The sequence below is a fragment of the Manis javanica genome, chromosome 11 (assembly GCF_040802235.1).
Source record: "Manis javanica isolate MJ-LG chromosome 11, MJ_LKY, whole genome shotgun sequence".
NCBI classification, from domain to species: domain Eukaryota; kingdom Metazoa; phylum Chordata; class Mammalia; order Pholidota; family Manidae; genus Manis; species Manis javanica.
This window is the reverse complement of record NC_133166.1, coordinates 50910876-50933221: the sequence shown is the minus strand read 5'-3', so window position 1 is coordinate 50933221 and position 22346 is coordinate 50910876. Positions and strand designations below refer to the sequence as shown.

The 22346-nt window shown below is 37.3% G+C and overlaps 1 protein-coding gene across 1 annotated transcript in view; it reads left to right on the top strand.

The window, feature by feature from the left end:
* The window catches only part of DCDC1 (doublecortin domain containing 1), a 496388-nt gene that overhangs the window by 336339 nt on the left and 137703 nt on the right, over positions 1-22346 (top strand). The gene's annotated exons all lie outside the window — the stretch shown is intronic.

The following is a 22346-nucleotide window of genomic DNA, read 5'->3' as shown; positions in this document are numbered from 1 at the left end:
AGGGAGGCAGTGTCAAGTTGAGACTGTTCCCACGAGGGACTGCAGAGTAGAAGATTGTCCACGTATTGTAATAAGGTGGACTCAGAGTGATCATGATGAAACTGTTTGAGGTCCTGAACTAGGACCTGTCCAAAAATATGGGGACTATCTCGGAAGCCTTGTGGCAAACTGTCCAAGTAAGTTGTTCAGAATGTCTCGTGCATGGGTCCGTCCAGGTGAAGGCGAAAAGATCTTGGGAGGAGGGGTCCAGAGGGATAGAAAAAAATGCGTCCTTGAGATCTAGGACTGAGAAGTGGGAGGCTGAGGCAGGGATCTGAGATAAAAGGGTGTATGGATTTGGAACTAAGGGATGGATAGGGACAACGGCCATGTTGATGAGGTGAAGGTCTTGGATAAGGCGGAAAGATCCATTGGTTTTTTTTAACAACTAATATGGGGGTATTAAATGGGGAGTGAGTGGGTCTGAGGTAATTTTTGTTTAAGAGATCTTGAATGATGGGGTTGGAGGCCTATGAGGGCTGAAGTGGTTAGGGGGTATTGGGCCTGACAGATATACTGAGAGGGGTCACATAATTTGATAGAGGCAGGAGGACATAGGGCCACGGAGGGGCTTGTAATGTCCCAAACTTTGGGATTTACAGGGTGTATGAGGGCAGAACCGGAGCTTTCATTGGGTAGAGGGGGGTCGTCGGCTATGAGGGCCATCAGAAAGGGAGTACTGGGGGCTGTGGGAGTGGATATAGTTATGGAAACATGGAGGAGAGAAAGGATGTCCCGTCCTAGTAAAGGGATGGGACACTGGGGCATAACCAGGAAGGAGTGGGAGAAAGGTATGGGATTGTCTTGGATTGTACATAAAAGGGGGGGGGTTTAATGGGAAAATCTGTTTACCTCCTACCCTGACTATAGGAGTAATGGCAGGTGTGGTAGGGCCCTGGTATTCTCGCAAGACTGAGAAGGTGGCTCTCGTATCTAGGAGGAAGGAGATGGGGCGACCGTCTACTCTTAAAGTAATACTGGGCTCCTGTTTGGTGATGGAAATGGTTGGACGAGAAGCCCCCGGGCCCTGTCAATCCTTTTCTGTCAGCCCCACTACGGTGGGCTTAGGATGGGGGTTGTTCATCCAGCCTCCCCTTCGGGTTGCTGGGCAATCAATCCCCAGAGGCCCTTTTTGTGGCATCTGGGGCTTGGGGTGGTAGGAGATCTGGGGGAGGGGCACACCCTTGACCAATGTCGTTCTTGTCCGCACTTGAAACAAGCTCCTGGGGGGCGCTTGTTTGTAGAAGGGCGCCCAGGTTGTGGTTTTATCAGCTGGGCCAACATTTGGAAATTGGCTTGATCAGCCTTTTGTTTACGGTGTTCTTTCTCCTCCTCCTGGTTATGGAAGACTTTAAAGGCCACTGTTAGGATCTCAGTCTGTGGGGTAGCGGGGCCCTGTTCTAACTTTTTGAGTTTAGCTTTAATGTCAGGGTAGCTTTGAGCTAGGAAGTATGTCATAAGGACATGTCTTCCGGCAGGCGTTTCTGGGTCAAGGCTGGTATACTGTAATAGGGCTTGAGTGAGTCTGTCTAAGCTATGTCCCGGAGGGGGGCCATAATTTTGGGAGGCCCTCGGGACTGAGTCTGAGGGGGACTGAAGGGTTCTGGCTCAGTCTGTGGGGGAGTGACGCGGTCCAGCCACGCCTAGTCGAGCAGGTCTTGAAGTGCGGAAGGCGGGTGAAGAAAATAAAGAAAGATAGAGAGAACTGGGAGGCCTGACACTCCCACACGTTGCCAGCCAGCAGCCCAGCTCCTTGCCTCTGCCGCTCCAGTTGGGCTTGAACTCATGACTCTAAGGATAAGAGTCCCATGCTCTACCAACTGAGCTACAGCAGGGCTCCAGTTAGTTGCTTATGGAATGCGTAAACAGAATGTTTTTTGTTCTCCATTCCTGCCACATCTGCAAGTAGGGGAAGGGCATAGCTACAAGCAGGGGCAGTGTTTCTACACATCTTCAAGGTCTCCCTATTTTCAGAGTGAGGAGTCTTGGCTTGTCTTCGAGGACAAGATATGTTTTTGTGGACAGATAACTTCCAAGGAGTGCACCGGTTGTTCTCAAGCTTGTGCTTTCCTATGCTGCATTCAGACATGGGGGAAGGTGCTTTCCCATTCTGCCTACAAACATGTGAGAAGACAAAGGCGGTTCCCAACAGGGGAGAAACAGGTGATGAGGGCAAAGACGGAGGAGGCCCCTGGGTCTTAGTTAAAGGGGGTCTGAAAGGCTCAGGCTTAATCCGCGGGGGACGAAGGCGGAGGAGGTGAAATGGGAGAGGAGATGGTGGGGGAGGAAGGGAGAAGGGCTGTTGTAGGAGAAGAAGGGGAAGGGAGTGAACAGGAGGCTTCTGCAGGGGTGGCGGCTTGCAGGCTAGGAGAACTTGGAGGGGGCCGGGGGAGGAGGAGGCGGAAAGCTTCGATATAGGGAATCTCCTTCCATTTTTTCAGGCGCTGGCAGTAGTTAAAGAGATTGCGAGTGATGTTAGGATCAAGAGTTCCCCCTGCGGGCCATTGGTTGTTATTGTCTAGGGGGTATGTCGGCCAATCTTGGGAGCAGTATTTATGGAGAAGTTTTGGTTTTATATCAGGTGTCAGGGAGAGGGTAGTTAGATGCTTGAGCAGGCATTCAAGAGGTGAACTTTCAGGGAGGGATGAGGAGGCTCCCATGGCTAAAGGACAGAGAAGGAGACAAACAGGGGAAGACGAACGGAGATCCTCAGACTGGAAGCAGACCGCAAGGAGACAAAGGGCGTCCCCGATGATCCTTGGTGGTCTGCGGAAACTCATATACAAGTCGGAATTTCTTAGGAAGTGTGGGTTGTCACCCAGACTTCCCTAAGAAGGCAGAGTGCCGGAGTCACGAGGTACCTAGTACTAGGAATTTTCGGCGGATGGAACAGATTTCGGCAGACGGAACAGAAGGAGGAGGGGGGAAAAGGGAGCGTTCTCATCCACAAAGGAGTCACCTCGTTTATGGCTGTTGGAGGAGGGGCCTGAGGGTCTGTCGCAGCTGTGAAGGCCGGAGGTGGCAATTTATGGCTGTTGGAGTGGGGGCCTGAGGGTCTGCAGCAGCTGTGAAGGCCTGAGGCGGGGAGAGTTCCCTCCTCGTCCTCGAGCATCAGGGCCTTGCTGGACGATAACGGTCAATGGCACTACGATAGCTCGGGGAAGAGTGGCCCACTCCGGGGGAAAACTTACCTAAAGGCCAGAGAGGAGTGGTGAGTGTGATGAGCCAGCTCCAAAAAAGAGGACGAGGGCAAGCTGCTGCTGGTGTCGGGGGAAGACGGGGCCCAGTTGGGGTGTCCCATCTCCCAGGTTTCGGCCCCAATGAAAGGAAAGGAGCGACACACAGCAGCAATTCACTGGAGAATTCCGCTTTATTAGGGAAAGGTGCTGGGTTATATAGGAAGGGGCATGGGGTGATTGTGGTGTCACTTCTAGGGGGCTGGTGTCTATTGGCTAGGTGCTGGGATTGGGAGGTGGGCGAGAGGTGATTGGGCTTCAGGTGGTGCCAGTGGGAACCGAGGACCCGGAAGAGAAGCCGGAAGTTCACCATCTTACTGGTGGGGGCCCTTCAGTGGCCATTATAAAGCCCACTCATTGTCCTTTTAATTCCCCAGTGTGGTCAGTGAGGAATCCAGACGGCTCCTGGCATATGACTGTAGACTACAGGGAATTGAATAAAGTCACACCCCCGTTGCATGCTGCTGTCCCCTCTATATCAGACATTCTGGACACCCTCAGCCACGAACCGGGAATGTATCATTATGTAGTAGACCTTGCTAATGTTTTTTTCTCTACTGACATAGCACAGGAAAGCCAGGAACACTTTGCCTTTGAATGGGAAGACCGGCAGTGGACATTCGCTGTCCTTCCACAGGGATACCTCCACAGTCCCATCATCTGTCATGGACTTGTAGCCCAGGACTTGGCCACATGGAGGAAACTGCAAACAGTGCGGTTGAATCACTGCACTGATGATATTATGCTCACATCTGATTCTCTTTCAGATTTAGAAGGGGAACGAGTAGATTGTAAGGTGAGATTTCTGAAGGGGTGGCCTGTGGGTAAAATTGTAAAATTTCCAGAATATCTGCCCTGGCTTTAGTGCATTTGCATATCCTCTGGGGTGGAGAGAAGTTCGTCTCCATATTAATCGGTAATTACCTGGGCAACCGAGGGCGTGTCTGAACCTGGGAGGTTAAGACGGGGGTGCTGGCTTGCTTGCTGGTTGGCTTCTTCCATAACAGAGGAGAAAGACATCCTGGGACTGCAGTTTGTGAGCAATAAACGGGTTTTAAACTTGATTTCTCCCTTTGACTGCTTTTGGTTTTTAGAGGTATTTGGCCTGGGATTTCTCCCTGGACTTATATGCTTACACAAGGCTCTTGCTGTATCTATTTTTACTTCTTTATGTTTTTTCATCAGATTCAGTGTTGACCAGTTTTTTTTTTTGCATTACCATATCCCCAACTTCAAGTAGCCAATATTAGTTTCAATATATTTCTGAAATTCATTATTGCTATGGCTTGACCTCTCTTTATTTAATGTCTGATAATGTTACCATTTTTTCTTTATTAGTTTGTTGTTGATCTCAGTGCTTTGTGGTTTGATTTTAATGATTGTAGCCCTATTCAAACCTCAACTGATTGTATTCTTTTTTACCACCTCAGCAAACACAAAGGAATACATTAGTTAGTTCTTTTCCCCAGGAATCATGGAACTAAATCTTATTAATTTAACAAATAATTATAAAACAACTACCATGAGCCAGGCACTGGTTTTAGTGCTTATTATTAATACTAATAACCTGGTTATTTCTTTTAAAAGAATAAATAGTATCTATAAATAATGTATGGCATAATACCCATTGTCTTTATGAATATTGTGTCATTTCTTAAAATTTCCCATATTTTTTGTTGTTCTATAAGGACCTTACTTGATTTTCAAAAGCTACTCATCTGAGTCCCTGACTTGTTTCCTCTGTCTAAAACAGTATTAAGATTTGTTAAGTGCTTACAATGCCTCAGACCAGTATGCCATTTTGCATTATTACCATATGAATTTTTAAAGCATGTGTTTGTGGTTAGAGTTTTGAATGGTTCAAGTCAGGGTACAGGTGGTGAAAATATTCCTGTAATTTGCTTTTTATACTATCTGTTACTGAAACACAGGTAGATCAGGTTTGGTGATGATTTTTAAGGATGATAGTGAAAAATATTGATGATAATCTCTGTAAACAGGGGTCAGAGAAACTAGGATTATTCTGTAAAAAGTGAAAAAAGAGGCCAGTGATTTAATACTGAACATATGTTTAAGGACATGCACAGAATAGAATGAATAGTTTTTACTTTTCTCAAGTTCATAATAAGTAAGGAGAATAAACAAGCATACAGTTGAAGCACATTTAACAACTGCCTGTCACTTGCCAGCTTTTCTGCTAGGTGTGAAGAGATACAAGATCAGTCTCAAAGGAATATGTAGTTTGTCAGATGAAATACTCAGTTTCTGTAGAGTAAAGCAACTTCAAAATGATTACTTAAAATAGAGTTGACTAGTGCCAGAAAGTAGGAATTACTTTAAATATAAAATGGAGGCATACTGAAAGAGCACAAGAGCCCATCTGAAAAGGTTCTCAATGGCCAAGCCTGGAATTATTTGAGCAATAAATGAATAAATATAAGTCTAAGTATAAAATAAATATTCATGAGTTTATATTTATATAATTACATACTCCAGTAAGTAATTGAATAGGGGAGAAAGAGGGACTCTTCCTTACAAGAGAACTCCAGTTTATAAATGTAGAAGGAATGAAGGAAAAAGAAAAATTGTCATTAGAGCAGCATAGCAATATTCCTACAGATCCATCAATGGAGGCTAAAATTACTGAGTGAAAGTTTAAGGTAAAAATACATTTCCAAGTAACTGTTGAACCATAAATATTTAAATGTTTGTTAGTCGCAAGGACAATATGGTAGTTTTGTCAACATTAGCCAACAATATTGCACCAATGTTAATTTCTTAGTTTTGATCATCATACAATGAGTATGTATGATGTTAACATAAAGGGTTACTGGGTGAAGGATACACAGTGACAAATCAAAAACTCTGGAGACTGAGAGATCTCTGAAACCAAAGTGTTTATTGAAAAAGGATTGATTCCTGGGATCGGAAGTTTCTGCTCCACCAGAATCACCAGCAGCAAGACCAGTTAACACAAATGGGGCACATTTATGAAGGGTCTCAGGGAAAGAAAGCTCTTTAAATTCACACTGGCTATAGATAAAGAAAGTGGGGTAACATGAACCTGGGGATGTCTAGGGATAGGTGGTGAATCCAAAGAGAAGGATCATGGGTTGGTTGGTGATGATGGTCAGACACTGGTCACATGCAAGGGGGATGAGTTGGTCCGGGTGAACTTCTAGGTGATTGCCTAAATGTCTTATGAGTAAAATTGCAATACTTCCAGAATCTCTTGCCTGGCCTTAGTCCATCTCCTTATCAATAGGTGTTTCTAAGGAGTGGAGAGAAGTAGTCCATTTCCATATCAATAGGTGATAACAAGGGAGGTGGGGAGTGAGCAGACACCTGGATTGGAGAGGTCTGGTGGGGTCCTTTTGCAGTTGGGTTAGGAGAGACAGGGTAAGCAGTAGATGACTGCTTGTAAGCATTAAATGGGTTTCTCCCATTTATTTCTCCCTTTGACTGATTTCAGCTTCAAAGGTTATTTGCCCCAGGCTGGGGCCATATTTTTCCTTGGAGTTACATGACTTCATCCAGAAACGTGGTGTTTCTGTTTAGCTATGGCCATGGCTATTGACTGATTACCTTCCCTTGTCTCTTTCCCTCATTCTTTGGTCTATGTCACTTAATTTAGGAGATTTTAGAATTTTTCCTTGTCAACAGGAACTCTGTACTATTTTTGCAACTCTTCTATAAATCTAAAATTATCTCAATTAATTAAAAAATAAAGCTGATTCTTTTAAAGTTCTGAGATTCCTTAGATAATGATTCTGAAACAAAGCAAGGTCATAAACTAGAGATCTACAAAAATAGCCCTAACTTGGAATTTTGTAGAATTTTTCTGGACACTTTTCATGTTCCTAGAATGTGTGTCAGAAATGTATTTTTCATATCACTCTTTTCACCAAACAATGTGCCATGTTGTTCTGAGTTAATGTGTATGTAAAATGTATGTGAAAGCTGAACAAGGAGACTTTTTGTAGCATAAAGTAGTCATTAACAAAAACTCCATACAGAATACAATTTAACAATGACAAAGAAACTTTCTATCTTCTTTAACATATAGTTTGGCTATTGAAATCTTTGAAACCTTCAAATAATAACTGGTCATTCTCAACTGGGAGGTAGAATTCCTCAGAATTTGAAAGTGAAATAGATGTTAAATGACATGAAAATAAAAAACAAAAATAAACACTGTAAAACAGAGTTTACATATAGAATTTTTTTCTAATAAATTGTCTATAATTTTCTTCTGACAAAGGTGTAAGTTCTACCTCTCTACATTTGAAAGCAACCTCTTTGGTCCAGCTTTGTATCATGGGCAATTTTTGTGCCTGCAATTATCAGACAACATACAATCTTGTGCATAAATCATTGCTGCTGCAATTAGCTCATTTACTACTTCTGCCCTGGAGACAGAGAAAGCCACCCCTCCTAAACAGCTGGGATGGAATTGCTTAAGGGGCTGTCTGTCCCTTTTGATAAAGTCCTGGCCTCCCACCTCTGCCAGGTGTGATGTTTCACAAGGATTAGGGGAGGGGTAAAGACTGCTATCTTTTAAAATAGAAGGTCCACTAAATTGTGGGAAATGATTATGTGCCATTTAAAAAGAGTAAGATAATTGTTGTGATATACTTGGAAGCAGTTTGGGATTTATTTTATCTTCCTAAATATTCTTTAAACTCCACTTTTCTAAGCTAAGATTTAAAAAAAGGAAACTATCTCCACAACTTTAACTCTTTCATTGGGAACAAGAAAGTCACTTCTAATTATAGCAAAGGAATTTTAAACAAATCTGTCTAATCCATTTGTTGTTTGTGTACCTGTTTTTTTGTATGGTTGACTCAATTACACCTTCAGTTTTTATTTTTGATTACTGTCTCACAAGTATTTTTCCCTACAGAATTTTTACTACTCTGAGACACACTTGTATCATAGCAGTCTTTGAAGTGTTACTTGTTTCTTTTCTCTATTATAAAATGTCCTCATTCCGTAGCACTCTGACTTTTTAAAGGGAATTGAACAGAAAAAAATCAGTAAATACATGAACTGGTGAATAATAATTAAAATGTACCATATCATATAACATTTGTGCTTGAAATGTTAATAAATGGAAACTGTTCACTTGTTATTACCTATGTTGTTTTGAAATATATAGTTTTTGCATCCTTAATCTGAAGCAATATTTCTTGGGAGTTCATTCTGTTTCCTACTCTATCTGAACTTGATAGACCTCTCATTTTTTGATGGACATAAATTGGACTCAGCAGGCAAATTTTCATATGGATTCAAGCACACAAATTCCTGGCAGATCCATCAAGGAAGTTGACTAAGGGAAGTCTACTTCATTGTACTATTATTGTTCTCTACATAGCTGTATTCATAGGCAGTCGTATCAGTTGTACCAATTGATTTCTAAACGTATCTTAGAAAAGCACCATGTACATAATTTCAAACATTAAAAGTCTTAATACATTTATACCATAAGATTCCATACTTTGTCCATGATGACATAAAAGAAAAATATAACAGCTGTTTTACAATGATAGGCTCTACAGTATGAATTTCATTGTCTTTCTAGATTCAGTTTATTATTCCAGCAGAGATCTGGTTTCGTGGCTGTGTAAGAGAAACTTTAAAATTTTATTAATAATGCAATGATGAGTGAAAGGAATTTCACAATATTTCTTGCTTTATAGTAATCAAATATGAAATTTAGATTTAATTATGACAGCTGGGGGGATAGTATTGTTATATAATGTTATATAAGATATAGAGATTTATACTCTAAAATTCTCCCTTTTCACAAAAGTGACTTCTGCAGGACAAATTTCCAGAATATTGCTTCTTAAATTCTTTTCCTATGATTATGTTTACATTATAAAATCTTTTAAAAAATTGGAGCCATTACAATAAACATTCTTATGAAAATATAGTAATATCCAGAATTAGACTGCACTAATGCCTAATGAATTATATGCACAGCTCTTTGATCTTGGATACTTAACATTATCAAGTTAAGATTTTTTTTAAAAACCATAATGATATGGATTTGAGAATCATTAATGAGAATAAAGTTTTAAGTATCTATTCTTTTAAAAGAAAATATGTTTCTAGTATTTGATATTTCTTCTGAGATTGAAAAATGACAACCTGTTATTCCTACCATTCTACTGTACTTACAAAGGATTCCTTTCCTGGAATCCTTACACATTCATGATTCAAAATTCTTTAATAAAGAGCTATCTACATGTTTCCAGATTTTTAAGATTGCTTAAAAGATAAATAATTCTGAAAATAATTCATCACAAATTGCAATTTGTAACCCTAACACCTTTTTAAAAGGTACATAATCTTCATTCACACCCTGAGTGTCAATATGTTATAATTTTGTTTTACTTAAGCTTATAAGAACTCGGGTAAAAATAACTGGGTTTAAGCGTGTTTCCTCTGTTTCCTAATCTCAGAGGGGAGAATTTCTCGATTAGCTTTTTTTTAATTCCCCTGGGAAATATGCAGTTCTCTATGTTATGGCCATTAATGTTCAGTAATAAGTTAGTCCTCAAATACCAATAAAATGATGTGGGCTTGATGGAAGTTAAATGTCCCTAAATCCTATGAATTGATCTGCGGGAGCTGTTTTCCGCATGAGTGGTGGCTTCACCCAAGCAGACATCCGCAGAGCCGCGGAGGTCAGGGTGATGGAGGAGGAGTGGGCTTGGTGGCACACATGCACTCTATTCCTGACAGTGCCTTGCTTCTGCAAAGGGAAGTGAAGCGCGTGTACCATGCTCAGTGGCATTTCCAAATGCAGCTCAGCTGGGGGCCCCAGCTTATTGCATCAACTGCACATACCGGGCAAAAAAGGAAATACATAATTTTGTCAAAGTAGTAGATCACAATCTACCAATCCTTCCCTCTGCCTTCAAAATCATCACCCCCTCACACTAATAGCTCTAATAGACACAGACTTTATGCATATTTCAGTCACAGCAGTATTTCTAATGCATATGTGAAAGGGCCCTTAATTTATGTCTACCGCCTGTGTGGTGCCCTTCTTTTGGGTAATGTCATCATCCTAATGGTGTTTCTATTATACGCAAAGGTAGCAAATGAGGCTCATTGCAAGAAGGTAATTGATTTTCACTGAGTGAAAATGTAAATAGCCATAAGAAATCCTATGAAAGATAAGCAGTTCAAAATTGCCCAGAAAAAAACATGATTTGTATACATGACTTATTGGTCCAAGGATATAAAATGTTTCTTTTCTCAAGTCAATATCACAATAACTGTATTTCACATCATTTTATTTCAAATGTAGTAAAAATTGAAGAATTTTGATGATCTTGCTTTTACCAGTTTGGCTGTGTATATTATGAAAATTGTCATCTTAGATGGAAGGGGGCTTCCTTTTGTCAGTGTGTCTTTGTAATAGAAACCATGTGAATAAAATTCCTCTGATAGATGTGTAAAGATGATTCTTCTTTGGCTTTTCTGTAGTAAGGAAAGCATGGCATTTGTATCAGTAATGTATTTTTTAAAAAATATATAAGTAAAAATCTCATTAAAAGCAGAAATGTTAGCCCCATATGCAAGAAAAAAGCTAAGCTCAAAATGTGTTTTATTATTACAAAGATGGAATAGGTAGAATTACAGGGCCTTAACGACTTGATATGATGTAGGTACAGTTGTATCCAATATGTTCTCAGCAAGTAAATATAATTCCCAAAGTTCATATTAGCAGAATAACTGAAGCAAAATAGAATACCCAAGACAATGAATTTGTTTGTTAAATAATGCCATTAATTAGATGTACATTAAAGAGCTCTAAAACTTTTTTGTTTCCTCTACAAGTGACATACAGACAAATGCATATTGCTATTATAACCAGTACTACTTGCATCACTGCTACTGTTTTCTGATTCTAAAAGATACCTTTTTTCTGAAGAGCCACTTATCAAACCAACGTTTTAATCCCCCAAATCTCCTTTCCTACTTATTTTTTTTGTAATAGCAATTAAGAGAGAATACATTTTTTCTACTCCCCTACCCTGTCTTGTTTATGATTTGAGAGGTGCTTTATTTCAGGAATTATAAAATATGTTATGAGAATATTTATGAGTCTTGCCTTAAGAAGTCTCCTATATTAGAAAGATCATTTTTATTGACCTTTGAGTTCACAGCTGGAGAGATTTGATAAATTTTATTTCTGTAGTAGAATAGGAAATGGGACAGGAAAAGAATACAAATTTTTTTCCGCTGAGGGAAGTTTAGAGGAGCGATTCTTTCCTTTCACTTTCAACATCGTTAGATGCAAAATCTTTAACATCTGTTTTATTCTTTATAACTTTTGGGTCTAGAGGCAGAACTGATTTAGCAATCAGTTCAAACGGGGTAAACTGAAAGCATGTTGACTTATTACACAGTGCCAGGAACAAAATATACTCTTTAATATTAATTAGTCCCCAGCGAAGCCCTTTAGATTGTTACAGTTTTAAAATCAGATGGGCAAGACTGCCTACTGATACAGATTTCCTTAATCACTTCCAGAACCGTGTATGGAAATTCATTTAGTCGAAAACCCAAGCTTAAAACGAGAAATTCAACTTTAGGGGGAAAACAAAACCTTGTATGTTTTTTTCATTAAGAAGAAAACGTCAAATAGGTTTATCACAGTGTGACTGCAGTTTCCTCATTCCAAATTTGCTGTTTCATTTAAAAATCCAGATCTTCATTATGTTCTCTCTGAATTTAACTACCTTGGATTTATCACGCTGAGAGTAAATAATGAAAACAGGAACGGTTTAAAGGCTACTAAATAATTAGTACATTCAGATATGAAATTGCAGGACAGGGCATCAGTCACCCTGTTTCGTGTCTTTGATAGGGAGTGTGTGGTGAGGAGAATTGTAAATGATACTGACAGACATGGGTCTGAACACTTTGAGAAGATACTTGTTCTGTTTCTAATAACCTTAAACTTTTTAAAACTACAGGATAGAGTCGAAAATATCTACTTAATGATAAGTATATATGTGAAAAGTCTTCAAAAAAAAAAAAAAACTACAGGACAGAGGTAAAATTGGGACCAATAAAAAAAGTGTTTGAATAGTACAAAGAAGTACAAATAGTACAAAAAATGGGACCAATAGAAAAAGTGTTTGAATAGTACAGAAGAGTATATTATCAAAACAATCATAACTTTATGCATTTGTATTTTAAAAAAGCTTATTTTGGTTGTATTTTGAGAAGCTTTTAGAGGCTAAAAATTATTTTAACAATTTTTATCTGTGTTGGAGAAAATAGTTTTATTATTTATCATTTTACAGTATCCAAAATCAGAGATAATGATATTCCATTTTACAGACTGTGTTGTTTTTATTGGTTTTCATACTAATTCCCTGCTTTGGATTATAAGAGAATAAACAGTGATATCTCCAAATATGTCATTCTTGGGTATAATCATGGGTGCAGTTTTCTTTAAGGTTGAGATGAGATGAGAATACTGTTGGCAGTATGTAACTATGGTTGAGTCCCGAATCATAGAAACTTTAATTCAGGAGCATTGTGGGTACATGAAATTTCAGTTCAAATGCTTTTAAGAAGTCATGCCATTTTGTCATTTGACACTAATTTTCAACCCAGTATGCTTTAGCAATGACTGAAATTAGTTCCAAGTGAATTACAGCTAAGCTATTTTCTACCATCTAGAAGAAATTTTTTATGCCAACTGAGTCAAGAGAAGTATTTGAAATTTCTTTTACTATTTATAATGGTGTGGGGCTCATCAGTATAATCAAATGTCCTGATTGAACACACCTTTGAGATGCCACTGAATTTTTTTTTGCAAATAATGTTCAACTCTGATTATATTCTTATGATTAGAAGGAACGTCACTTGCATTTCTGTTTTCTAAGTCATCAACAAGTGTTATTTCTATGGAGTCTGTGAAATGGGTAATGAACCCATTGAAAATTGGTCTAAGACTGGTAACTCATTTCCTACATGACAATGTAGAGTTACCATTAAATATGGCTTCTATCTGCCGCATCAGAAGTGTTCTACAGGGTATGTATGATAATTTAACCTTCGTACTCTTAATACACAATAGAGACCTGAATTTTTATGAGAGTTGGAGGCTAAGTATTTAGGTGTTAAATAAAGATATATCATTTGACAACAAGGAAAAGAAGTTTTTAGGCCTTAAATTAAATCAAATCTTAAACAAATGAAGAGAAGCTTTTATGGACTAATTTGAATATTTTAAATTTTCAAGTCATTTCTCTTAGTCTTTAAAACAAAAGGATTCATGCTAAGTAAAGATTTGATTTACTTTCCCATTTCATAAATGGTACAAATAATGTTGGTTTAGTTAATATTCATGTAAAATTATGTGGTGATAGGAAATATAGGAAGTATGTAATCTAATTTAAGGTATTGAATTCAAAATAAAAGGATCAAAACAATAGTGAAATATACAGTACTGTGTTGATGTAAAAAAAATTCCAGAGCACCTTCATAGATAGGGTTGCTGTGCTTCAAGGATTAAACATTAGTAACAAATTACATCAAATGAATTAAGAGGTCCTCAAAATAACTTTTTTATTGTAATATTTGTCCCATTAGAAAAGCTAGAGTTTCATAATTTGGTGAAAAGTCCAACATATATATATATATATATGAAGATAGGCTTCCCTTAACATTTAAAGTCTTCCATCGTGATAACTTACATGCTTTAAAACTATACCAATAAAGTGGTTGAAGTAAATAAGTAATAAAAAGCACATCAAAGTAGTTATGACGAGACAGCCAGATGGTGGAGAATTGCAGTACTTGCTGTAATTTTATCAAAATTACTATTGTCATGGCATGTTAGTTTTCATAAGAATTTGTACAGTCACTGATCTCATACAGACAAATTAATTTCAGGTTCTCTCATGTGTAGTCACATAACAGCTATACTTGAGCACGCACAAAAGAAAATTAAATAATCATAGTCACATAAACTTGAAAAGCAGCACAATATCTTAAGTTTACTATTCCATAACGTCTTGGGATCAGTGATCATTTCTGTTGTTAGACTCCAATTGATCTGCAGTGGTACAGCCATTATGTAGTTTCTGCTGTGTTTAGTTTTCATTATATAAAGGTACTGTGTCATGTATTCTATTAGTGAAGAATTGTTATTAAGGCAGTAATGTAATTCCTACATTTATGGCCTTTCTTCAAGTTTCATTCCTTTATCTTTTATGTCTAATGGGATAACAGAGCTCTTTATGCTTTCCTTTTAAGATAAATATAGATATGAATTCTTAACAATTAATGAGTTTAAATGATTTTTGAATTCAGAATGTTTATTATAGGTTTCAAATGTTCTCTTTCCTTCCTTTGTTACAGAATTATGAAAAGAAAACCTGACACCTTGCACATTACATGTATCTTGGCTGTTCATATCCAACCAAGAAGTTTTAATTCTAAAGGCTTCTTCTTGAAATCATTTACTTTTATTGTCTCATTTCACAGCCTAAGTTCTTTCTACCATACCCTGTCCCAGTTTGTTGTATTAATACACACTAAACCATAGTTTCCTCATCTATGACATGAATACTTACCTGCTATATTTACTTCATAGATATGGGGGTTTGAGATGAGAACTGAATATTCAGTAAAGTAAGTTCTAGTTTCTCTGATCTTAAAATTGGAAAGATAAACATTTTCACTGGCTATTTCAATGATCTCAAACAACTTATTCAAGGAAGTATAAAATATATCACCTGGCAAATAATAGCAGTCATAAATGGTTTAGGAAAAGTCTCATTAAGTATTTTAATCCATTATTCTTTTTCCACTAAAAAAGTACTATATTTGACTTTGTACTTTTGCCCTGAAAGGGAAAGAGTTGCTTAACTCATTGAATTTTAATTATCTGTGCTCAAGTGCTTTGTGGTCTTAAATGTATATATAGCTTTTATTTCATATTAATAGTAACGAATGTTTTTGGAATTTCACATATGGAAAATTTTATTCTTTAAATATATATATTATAGCCCTGCTTTTCTTATGGAAAAAAAGCTACTCATTTTACAATGTCTGTGGCTTTTTAAAATTCGAGTTAGCACTTACTCTACTGGCTTTTTCTCAGTAGATGTGATGGGAGCTTTAACATCTCTTTCTCTTTTGGGAGAGGTAACAGGAATGCCCATGAAGCAATGCTTCAAACATGATCTACAATACTCTTAAATGTTATTCTCTCTTTAAGGTACTGATCCTATAATTTTCAAATGTTTTAATTGAAATTACTATAGATAACATAGTTTATATCGGAATTATGAAGACTTTCACAGTTATACCTCTGAGTTATATTATTAAGTTATAGCTTTAAAAATTAAGTGATATATTTGAAGTTCTTTACAAGGAAGTTAATGGAACTGGAGATAAACCTACTCATTGTAGCATTATTAATACTAATAAAGGCTTGGCAACAAGGGATCTGACCATTAGGCTTTGCTAAATAGGTTACATTTCATGCAATATAATGAAACATTAAGCAACATTGTTTCCAAAGAGTTTTTAATTGCATGGGAACTTGCTTATGCTATATCTTTAATTGATTTAAAATAATTTTGATTTATTCTAATAACAAAATAGAAAATGTATATACATATTATCTAAACTTGTAAAAACAAAAATCTAGATACGATCATTTTAAAACGCCAGGATGAAAACTTGCCATGCTGTTGAAGTGGTTGTCTGTGGGTGCTAGAACTATACAGATTCTTCCCCGATTCCTTATATGCTATATTACATTCCTTATATGACTTTACAAAAACTTTATAATGATAATGTTGTTATACTATTCTATGGGATCAAAAATAGTTACCCATTTAGATTTTCCTATTCTTGTTATTATGGAAAAAATTTTGTGAATATTCTCACCCATTGACCTTTACGCTTCTTTGGAACTATTTCTTAAGATAAGCTCCTAGGATATTACTCTTTCTATGAAAGGTATGACCATCTTTATACTACTTGCTGTATATTCCCTATTGTATTACATACTGGTAATGGATGAGTACATATATTGATTTCATTCCCATATTCATGTAAATTGAGTGTTTTTAAGTTTAGACCTTTTTGTTACATTTGTTACATTTAGTGGATATTTTAAGAAATTAGGTTGCCTTAATTTGCATTTTTTAAATTACAACTTCCCATGTATCAGTTTTCTAACTGTATTTTTCTTTATATGAATGGTATTATATATCCTGTACCTATTCGGAATTTTTGAAGTTTTTAAAAATACATTTGGATACACTTATTTATACATTAGAGAAAAACCCTTTGCATGTTATTTTTGATGCAAATGATTTTTCCAATATGTTGTTATTCTTTAATTTTGCTATTTTTCAATATACTAGACTTTAAAAGTTTATATATTCTAATGCACTGATCTTTTCTCATGTGATTGTCTTACTGTTGAAAATGAGCAGCATTTTCCAATACAATACATGCATTGATATATCAATTCATAGAATATTATATGACTCATTTGTATGTAATTCATTCATATACATAGTTATCTGTTCCCAGATTAGGTATTTAGGCTAATCACTTTCCTCTTTGATTCTTCTCTTCTTGTGTCTCTTCCTTTTTTATGTCCTGCATTTCCATTCTGGTCCTATTTTTCTTGCACTTACTGAGTGTCTTCCTCACTGCTCCTTGCTCCACTGTGAGTCTTTGATTGCCCATGATAGAACCGAGACAGCAGCCAATTACCATATTGTATTGCTGTTACTATCCTACTGTGATCTGTTGGTGTAAGTGCCTGAAAAACCTCAAGCCTTTGTTTTAATTAGAAATCAATTCATATATATATATGCATACATAGATATATGCATATGGTTTATTTTGAGGAAAAACAACACAATTCTAACGGTAACTTCTGGGTTCATAATTATGAACTAAGTCAGGGACTTGCCTTGCATCTGGACAGCTGGACATGAAACTGAAGACTAGATTGCCTCCCTGTCCTGCAATTACCTTCTTTCTTGGGCCTAAGTCTATTGTTCATCGATCTTGATCTTTACTTAAAGTGGAGTCTTTGCTGTGTGATACTGATGAGCTAATGCTGCTTTTGGATTTGTTGAAAGGCTGTCATGGTGGGTGAATGATTGTTAAAAATCTATAAAAGTCACAGTGCCTGCCTTTTAGGACATCATTCATCCAATTGTTCATCTAGTCATTTTTCAGTCCTTACCATGGGTATGGCACCAGGTCAAAGAAAGAAAGTTAGGAGAAAACATAAGTCATGCCCTTGAGGTACTTACAGTTTAGTTTGGGAGACAAAATGTGTGTATTTATATACACAATAGCAAAGATATTATGTGAACTAGTTACTGGATAAACAAACCCTTAGACTGAAAGGGTGTAAATCTATATGCTATAGAATTTATCATTAGGGGAAACAGTCTAAAAACAGGGTGCATCAGCTAGAAAGGGTTTTATAGGCTGAATTGTGTCCCCAAAAGATATGATGGTGTTCTAACCCCGCTACTTATGAAATGTGAATTTATTTGGAAATAGAATCTTTGCCAATGTAATCAAGTTAAGATAAGGTCATACTTCATTAGCGTGGGCCCTAATCCAATGTGACTGGTGTCCTTAAAAGAAGAGAAGAGACAGAGGCACTAATACACAGGGAAGAACTCTGTGATGATGGAGGCAGACAGTGAAGTACTGCAGCTGCAAGCCAAGGAATGCCAAGGATTGTCAGTGGAAAACCAGCAAAAGCTAGCGAGTGGCAAGAAAGGTTTTCCCCTACAGGTTTCAGAAGGAGCAGCACACATCCTGCTGACACTTTGATTTCAGACTTTTATCTAGAACTGTGAGACAGACTTCTGTTGTTTTAAGCCTCTCAGAAGGTGGATATGAGACTGTGCTCTTAAGGAAAAGCAGGATTTGGATTGATAAGGAAAGGGGGGCTCTGTGGTAGAGGAAATCTCATTAGCAAGGTAAGAATGCATCTGTAGAGTGGAATAAGAGTGGAGTGATTGTCTCTGAGAGGAATGCAAGATAAATGGAGCGGATAAAGTAGATCCAACTGATGGAAGGCCTTTTATAACATAGTGAAGAATTGATTCATTTTATTCCTCACTCCTAAATTCAGCATTTACTTTACTGTGCATCTAATTAGTAGCAGGAAACAATTTTGGTTCCCAAACAGAGCTATTCAAGAAGTAAGGAAGCAATTGGGAGACCCTTTCTATGCTTTTATTTTTATCTTCATCACCAAATTTTTCAAATTATTTTAAATAGGTAGTATATTCATATGATTTAAAAATGAAATTTTCGAACAGGTGTATAGTAGCAAGTTTCCTATCCACCACTGCCTCCCTACCTTCCCTACCAGCCCACTCCCACACCCACCAAGAAGTTGCTCTATTAGTTATTACAGATCTTTCCAGAGAATTTTTTTATACACAAATTGAGAAATACAAACATGTACCGCATTTCCTTTACACAGGCAGTAATATTCCACACACTGTTTGAACCTTGCTTTTTTCACTTAACACACGTTTGAGATTTATTTGTTTCATGACACAAAAAATATGCTTCATTTTTCTTTTGAAGCATATTTTTCTCTTATGTGGATGCACCATAATTTAAGTTGCTTTCTGTAAGGCTGGAGGCACTGGGGGGAGGGGTGAGCACATCAGACGAGCTCAGCCCTCACCAAATAAGGAAAGGGGGCAGGAAAGCCCCCAACCCCCGTCTAGTAAGGGAAAGAGACCAACAGATTCCAGCCTGATAATGTGCCAAAATCCCCAGCTGCTGCCCCCTCCTAACCTGGAAAAGGAGTAGTAACTTTCTAGTCCTTTGTCTACTGTAAGGACCAATGACACGTGCCTTAGGCTGGCCAATCCTCACGCCACTGTAGACCTATGCTCTCCCTCCCACTAACTTCTTTATAAACTCACTGCCTGCCCTGCTGGGCACGACTTCTCTGGCCTGTGACTAACCAGACCGGTGAACATCACCCGGGATTGCGCCCTATTAAAACTTTTGGCTCCTTTGTTTCCTCCTCGCCTGGTCATTTCGGCTTGATTTTACCTTACACTTTCAACTGTGGGCATTCAAATTGTTTCTAACCTTTTGTTTAAAAATAAAGCTATAATAATTAGCTTTGTACTTAGTTCACTGCATTCATGTGTAAATATATTGGGATGCATTTTGTTACAATAGATGGGATAAGTCAAAAAATTTTAAAGTAGGCAGATAAGGTATAAATGTCATTTTTATAGATACTGCCAAATTGCTCTCTCTGCTCTCTGAAGAGATTATACAATTTGTTCTCTAAAGAGACTATGCAAAACATCCCTGTTTCATATATAACCTTAATAATATATTATTAAGCTTTGAACCTTTGCATATTAGCAAGGTAAAAAATGCTTTATTGATGTAATTTTAATTTGCAATTCTATTACTTTAAGTGAATTTGATAATATTCATGTTTAAATTAGGTTTCCCTTTTTATAAACTGCCAGTATCTTTGCCCATGTTTCTACTAAGCTTTGAGTATTTTTTTATTGATTGCAAGAGTGTTTTATACATTGGGGAAACTGCTCTTTGTGATTTGTTACAAGTAGTATAGTTTTTCTTTTGACTTTTACTTGTGGTGGCTTTTTCATACAAAGGTGTACTTGGTTTGTGTGAGAGTTAGAAAGGTTTTCCCTACTTAAAAATTGTACAAGAATCTGAGAGACATCTTCAAGATGTACACTTAAAGTGATGAAAATGGATAAAGGGAAGTGTCCAAAGTTAACCTCTAAATTTTTGAGTTTGGGAGTTGAGGAGATTGGAGCCTAGAGCAGATCAAATGACTAGAGACAAACACCTCTGTCTTTTCTAATGCATTTCTTACAGTTGTTATGGGTACTGGTTTTGTTTTCCAGAATTTTCTACAGTATCAGAGATGAGGAAACTATAAGAAAAAAAGTACATTGCCTGGGAAATCATCACTCAGTGTTAGATAATTAGTTTTAAAATAGTTTTCCAAAAGTGTCTGTGAGGTTGTCTGATTTTGGGGGTTGGTAGAATGGAAACTACATGTTTTAATTATTGATGTTACTGATGAAGACTTCGTTTCTTGTTATTTTGGTCATTCATTTATTCAACTGAGAATACTTACCAAGTACCTGTCATTTACCAGGTGTTATCAGTGCTGTGCCTTGAGCAATGAACAGTAGCAACCAGGTTAACATCCTCCCATAATTTGCTTTTTAGTTGGAGAGTAAAAAGTTAAAATGCTCACAGATTGTGTTAAGTCCTATAAAAAGGTAAAATGGAGATGGAATAAAGAGTAATGGGAGGAGGAAGTGTGGCTTTAGATAGCACACTTGAGAAGTATGAAATTTGAACTGAGGAAAGTTTTCTTGAGAAGGTGAAATTTGAACTGAGAAATTATTGGTATAAAAATAGAATAGGGAGTGGGGGATCAGGGTGAAGGGGGGGTGAAAATGTGTTATGGGCAGAGATTAGAAAAGAGCCTAAGGTAAAAAAAACCTTGCTTTATTCTAAAAATAAAACAAAACTGAAGATTAGGTTGGAGCAGAAAGAGCAGGATGGAGAAGAGTAGAGCTGAGGGTGGAGAGCTAAGCCTTGTAACCCTGGAAAAGAGTTTGGATTTGGTTTCATTTTAAGAGTAAAGAGAAGTTTTTAAATGGAGTGGGGTGTGACATGATCTAGTTTTCATTTTTAACAGATCATACCAATTCTTTTTTTATACCAGGTGAGAAATGGTGGAATTTGACAGTAGGGAAAAAAATCTGAAAGAAACTTTTCCTATTTTTCCCCTGTTTTTGGCAATTTTAAACATCCCCCCCATTGAGGCCTAGTACTGTTTACCACATTACCCTGTTTATATCTTCATATAACTTAATCTCAACCTATGAACATATTATATATTTTATCCTTTTAGTTCTTTACATTATTTTATCTCAAAGAGCCTTTATCTCCATAAACATTGGCCATTCATTTTTCCCTGCCACACTTTGACTATCATCTTCAAGTCGTTCCATCTTTGAGAACTCAGAAATAATGATAATAATGACAATACCACCTACCATTTATTGAGCTCCTTCTATATATCTGAGTGGTTATAAAAACTGCACAACAACTCAGTGAGGCTGTGTTAATGTAACTAACATTTTATAGATGAGGAAACTGAGATCGAGGGAGGTTATCTAATTTTCTAAGGTCACAAAACAACTGGCCAAGTCAGGACTCAATACCAGGTTTAGCAGATATGAAAACCTATGATTTGGCCTTCTAAAGCATTTCCCTTTCCAACCATCTCATATTCTGTTTCTTGTATTTCCTCTCACACACTGACCCTCACTGAATCCTCTGGTTCCCTAATCTCATCCTTCTTTGATTTCAGTACAGCCTTCCTTGGTTTCCTTACCTGTAAAATCCACACCATTAAGAAAGGCTATTAGAAAAGTGCCTTTCCTAATATCCTAGAACTCCACAGCCTCTTGATTTTCCTGTCCCCTCTAATTTCTCTTTAATTTTTAAATTGTCAACATGTGGAAGAAAGTCACAAAATTATGCTAAATACCTCCCACCACAAATTCATGCTGTCTAAACTCATCTGAGTACAACTTGGGAAAATTTTCTTCGCTTTTCATAGCAATCCTAACAAATTTCTCTCAGTAGCCTTTGCAATCCTTTTTCTCAGTTCTCAACTGTCCAGTTCCAAATCTTTCTCTTGCATTGTTAGTACTGTAGTTATGAGACAGGGACTGTGGGTGTAGTCAAAGTAGGGTGAGGGCCTCTAGAAAAAGACCCCTACCTAAACTCCATATTAAACAATTAAGCAAAGCCAGAGTCACATTAATTCTCTAAAGTAAAATTTCAAAGTAGGAATATAGGTATTCTTCAGTGAGATTAGTTAAATCTAAAAAGCCAGGAGTAACTTGGCCTGGAATGTTTAAACATCCCCCAGATAAGAAAATACCTCAGCATAGCCCATGTCTTCACTGTGTCAATTAAATGAGGCTATTCTAAAAT